This window comes from Canis lupus, chromosome 34, assembly GCF_011100685.1.
Source record: "Canis lupus familiaris isolate Mischka breed German Shepherd chromosome 34, alternate assembly UU_Cfam_GSD_1.0, whole genome shotgun sequence".
Taxonomy (NCBI): Eukaryota; Metazoa; Chordata; class Mammalia; order Carnivora; family Canidae; genus Canis; species Canis lupus.
The window spans coordinates 7,110,157-7,115,687 of record NC_049255.1 but is presented as its reverse complement, the minus strand read 5'-3'; the positions used below and the strand labels follow the sequence as shown (position 1 = coordinate 7,115,687).

Sequence of the window (5,531 nt, the reverse complement as noted above, 5' to 3'; positions counted from 1 at the left end):
TGGGTCATGGTATATGGATTTAATCTTATTTTTCTTCCACAGAGATGGACAATTATTTTAGTACCACATCAAAGAGAGCATTTTCTCTGCACTGATTTGAAATGCCACAGTAGTGATACTCCCAGGTTTTCTGTTCAGTTCTATTGAGGTATTTTTTATTCTTCCCCAAATATATTATTTTAATTTCTTTAACAAAACAGTATGTTTTGATATTTGGCCTGACTATTCCCCTTAATAGTATATTTTAAATTAGAACTTCATTAGTTTGTTATATTTATTAATTAGTTGTTCTGGTACATTCATTTACTCTGATAAATGAATAGGAGAATTAGCATTTTTAATGCTAACCTAATTAGCATTAGGTTTTAAAAAAACTACTGTTGCAACTTTGATCAGAATTGCATTGAATTTGTAAAGCAATTTTGGGGAGAACTGACATTATTTCATTGTCTATTCTGGTGTTGTATCTATTTATTCAGTTTAAAAATATTCTGCAAAAGATATTTTACTCGTTGGTTCTTTAAATATTCTATAACCTTTATAGGTATTTATGTAATTCTTGCATATTTCTTGCTGGATGCATCCTAGGTTATTTTTTCTCTTTTTATTGTGATCCAGATCTTTATCCCCATTATACTTTCTAATTGCTTGAGACTAGTACTAGAAAGCCATCCAGGGTAATGCATGCTAGCTGCTATAACAAGGAGCCCCCGTGTTTTAACACCAGGATATTTTATGTCTTGTTGATGAACAATTTGATGTAAGTTGGATCATCCTCATCTGAGCAGTGATTTAGTTCTTGTCATTCCAGCTGTGCCAGGCTGAGCGGCCCTGGAGCCCAGTCCCTGCGGTTCAATGCTTGCACGGTCGTTCAGATTCTGAACTCATCTCCTTCTCCTAATTGCCTTGCGAGAGAAGCTACAGCCAGGACGCACCACTAACCTCTGCTCATCTTCTCTGTGACTGCGACATGCACTGGTGTGTGACCTGCCTTCCAAGCAATAAAAGACAAGGGCTTTACGAAATGTCTTGCCACAGGATAACATTGGTACGTTTTTTTTTGCAGTCTTTAATATCCATTTTCTCACCATCCACCTGCTAAAATAATGCTATATATTTTAGGTTTCATTATTTAAATATTATGAAGGACATTCTTTCAAGTCACTATGCTTTGTCTTAATGTAATTAAGTGAGCCGATGTAACAATCTGGAAATCTCAGTGGCTTCATGGGGGAAGCTGGGATTCTTTTTCATGTCACAAGCCTAGTGGATGTGTTCTGTTTTTAAGTGTGTGTGTGTGTGTGTGTGTGTGTGTGTGTGTTTAAACATTTCTAGGAACTTAGGGCAAGGGTGAGGGGACAGAGTTGAATCTTGATCTATCACCTTAATCCAATACTATCCTGCAGATTGGTTTTTACCGCGTTTAAAGTGTGATGCCCAGAAATGACCCCCATGCTCCCGACCCCCCCAGCTTTGAGTGCTGGGGCAGGATCCATCAGGTGGGAAGTACATCAGCAGCTCCAACCTCACGTACCAGGTGTGAGCCTATGGTGGCTGTACCAGAATTCCCGGACTCTGGGCTTTTGGGGTCTCTGGCGTGAATCGGAAGCCCGGGAAGACTTGAAGTCCTAAGCTTCCTCTCCCTCCTCTATTCTGCATCCTCACAAGCAGCATTGCTCCAGATGGAAGCACGGCCTGTTCTTAGTCGCTCTGCTTCCCAATCCAGTTTTGCGGTGTGAGAGAAGCCGGACACTGACCCCAGGCCACATAGCTTCTTCCAGCCTTCCTCACCGGGGGCTTGGCCGTGGCCTGGCCTCTCTGATGGAAGCAGTCCCTGTCCCTGGGCACCTGCCGAGCCTGTCCCCGGGGTGTCCTGCACTCTCACCTGCAGCCTCTCACTGCCCCACGGTCCTCCTCCTCCAGGCAGGCCACCCACACCTGAGCTGCTCCTGTCCTGTGGAAAGGGAGCTCAGCGTGGCTGTCTGGGGGCTTCTTTGCCTGTGGCTCCTTTTTTCTCACAGGACAGTGTCTCTTTTAGAGGATCCGGCTGCTTCCTGGGCTCAGCATGCTCAGCATGCTTCGGCATTGCTTTCCTCCTTGGGTTCACTCCTCCACCTGTTCCCCCCGGCCCCTCCCACAGGTGTGGGGCTCTGTCCCCTCTGTCCTCTCTGGGCTGATAATCATCCAGGACACTGAAGCTCTTGTTCAATGGGAAATGTTCCCTGGGAAGCGGGGGGGACGGGGACCTCGTTCTTTTCCATGAACACTTCAGCTTAAATTACTTTTCTCATATGAATGACGCAGAGTCATAAATTGGTGCTAATCAACCCTGGGCACATAGCGAAGCCTCCTTTATGCACTGAGAGGGTTCACATAATTGAATTTTGCATATAACCAAAGATTACTCCTTCCAGTGGCCAACTTATGAGGGATTTTGGTGTTAGATTCTCCGGAAACCGAGGGGACGGGCAGTGTCGGAAGGCCAGCGCCCTAAGACACCAGGTCACCCCGGGAAGGGGAGGGACTCCAGGGTGAACCGAGGGGCCTCTGCTGGCTTCTGAGTTTCATTTCCAAGGGCCATGAGGCCGAGGAGGAGTTGCTTTCTGAGAAGACCTCTGTCGGGTAGGTGCTTTTCATGAGAGGACTGCCCACGGTTGGCTCCACGGCATGTCAACGCCTTAAAACATAGTCAAACACAATTGTATTGGCTAGAGTCTTTCTGGGGCTACCTGAGAGTCTTGTCCCTAACAGGGAACAACATCACAACATTACTACTCATGAAACGATTATTCCGTCTGATGTTCGTGGCCTTAATGAAAACGTGAGGCTAGAGCTGCTAAGTTGTCTCTCCCTGGTGTACCTGGAGGAGTTCTTATCTTTGGGCCCCATGAGAATGGCAAGCCCCTGCGTCCTTCATTGCAAGATAAACCAACATGCATGCCAGCTCTTGGAAGATTATGGTAAGCATTGATTCCCCTCCCTCTTTCCAGACCCCTGAAAGCTTACAGTAATGAAAACAACATAACTCCATGGAAAACAGTATGTAAAACATGCGTGCACATTATGTATTTACATATAAATGAACAGAAGATAAAGAGCTTGCTTTCATTATATGTGCTTCCTCTGGGGGATGTTTTGAAAAAAGAAAAGCAAAAGTTGTTTTTTTTTGGTTTTTTTTTTTGTTTTTTTTAAAGATGAGTAATGTCTATAAATAAAATTGAAAAGAAAAACGAAAAACAACCCGCTAAACACTGGGCTTGAAAAAAAATGTAACAAATCCGAGGAACGTTTTTATGATTTTTTTTTTTCCCTAGGCAAAGAACTTTATTAACCTTGTTTCAAACTTTATTCCCAGGCTTCTTCGGCTTAATTAGCTGCAAAGAATGAATTGTGTATAAGCAAAAACTGAAAAGAGCTGCAGTGTCCAAGGGGCTTGGGCTTAAAAATATTAGAGAGCTAGATTTTATCAGATCCATGAACAAAATTTTAAAAAGCAGTCATAATATAAAATAGCAGCTCCCAGTAACTTCTTCAAGTTTTATCTTCTTCAGAAGTTGACTCAATTCAGTTTGCTTCATTCTTGGAAGCTTCATCAAAATTCTCCACAAGATCTGGAACTTCATCATCATCATCCTCTCCGGTAGCAAGTGGTGCTTTTCCATCCACGGACTGTTTGGGCAGAGCTTCAGCCAGTCTTCTTAAACTAGTCAGAGTGTCTGCACCAAGCTGGTTTAAGATCCTGGGTAGCATTTCTGTCAGCTGCTTGGTCTCAGCATGGCCTGTAACGGTGAAAGTGTTCGCTGCCAGCGATGCCTGAACTTTAGGGTTGTTAAAATGGATCACTGTTCCTTGGTTTGTGAACATATTCACTTCTTCAATACCAGAGATATTGCTTACCCCTAACTTCTTTAAGGAGAACTGAAGATTTTTTATCATCTGCTGTAGCTGTTCCAGGAACCACCTTCTTTCGGCGAGCAGTTCCTTTCCCACCAATGCGCACCTGTGCTTGCAATTTGGCGAGTTTCTCCTGGTTCGTGATAGTTTCTTTCATCTTGTTGGAGCGCAAATGGGACCACGGGGGGGGGACTAGGGTTGGCGCTCGGGGGCGGGGGGGGTCTCGGGCGGACCAGCTGAGGTTAGGCGCACACACGCGGGGACGCGAGATGGCAGCTAAAGCCGTTTTTATGATTTTTAAAGAAAGTTTACATCTGATCATATTTCTTCCTGAGAGTTCATGAATATATACATCAGATAGAAGAGATTAAAAACCCAAAATATTTGTCCAATGGACGAGGATATAGGAAAGACGGCCTTTTATGCTGTTTTTTTCTTTTCAGAAAAATTTATGGTTTAGTATTTCCCTCCTGTTTTCCACTGGAAATCAGTTTTCCCTGGAAATTAAATGAGTGAGGATCATGAGTTCGCCCGAATGTCTTTTTTTGAAACTAGTATTTTGTAGTGTTCTCACTTTCAAACCTGTGTCTCTCGAGTATACCCTTCAGCTTTTCAGTCTGTGGAATTTTATCAGCTGGCAAAAATGGATAGAGGGGAAAACGAACTGAATCAGGGGTCGACAGACGTTTCTGGATGGGGCTGGAAGTTACTGTTTTCTGTTTTGTGGGAGAGAGGATCTCGACTGGGGGAGCTTTCCCAATGTATGTGACCATCAAGTCAGTATCAAATCAGCACGTCCTACACTTCAGACATCTCGCAATTTTGTCAATTATGCCTCAATGAAGCTGAAAAAATAAAGTTAAAAGGAAAGAAAGCGGCCATAGACAGATGTCAGCGAATGGGTGTGGCCGTGTTGCAATAAAACTTGACGTCTGGGTACCAAGATTTCAATTTCATATGATTTTTACTTGTTACAAAGAGTAAAACATCACTTGACTTTTTAAAGCCATTGAACAGTATAAGCTACACTTGGCTTACGGGTCACATTAAAACAGACGCCGGGCTGGATTGGAGCCTCGGGAGTTGTTCGCTGACTTCTGCTCTCAGATTCTTGACTTGATGTACCTTCAAAGCTGTTGTAACAAAGGCGTGGGAATACTCACAACTGGGACGTGAATTCATCTGTTCTGTTGAATACTTTTATCTTCGATCGCTGACCCGTGTCTCAGGGGAAGATGTGGAGAACCTGAGCGTGAGTTCTGGGCCCCTGGCTGGGGCTGCCCCCCATCCCCAGCGAGCAGGGACCGCGTACTAGAGGGTCACAGGGTGGTAGCCCTTGCGAGCAGCCCATAATGAAGTGGGACTCAGTGTGCTTCGGGGGCTATTGGGTGTTTTCCAACATCAGTCCAGATGGACGAACCACAGCATACCCGTGGGAAGGGTCCTAACCTCGTGGCCGTGGAGATGGGGTGGCTCACTCTGCACCAGTCGTGGTGGCACCTGCTTCCCCTCAGGGCGGGGGCTAGATCCAGGCCACTGTGCTGAGCCAGGGCTTTCCGGAGGAGAGGGACACGTACCTGCAATAGATCATCCTGGGGAAGGACAGCCAGGTGACAAAGAGCAGAGCAGAGCACTTG

The 5,531-nt window shown here is 45.0% G+C and overlaps 1 pseudogene across 1 annotated transcript; it reads right to left on the bottom strand.

Moving 5' to 3' along the window:
- Positions 1-3,355: 3,355 nt before the first annotated feature.
- LOC102156905 lies at positions 3,356-4,051 on the bottom strand (annotated as a pseudogene). The gene has a single exon (XR_005383504.1). The product of XR_005383504.1 is annotated as a transcription factor BTF3-like (transcript).
- Between the last annotated feature and the right edge of the window lie 1,480 nt (positions 4,052-5,531).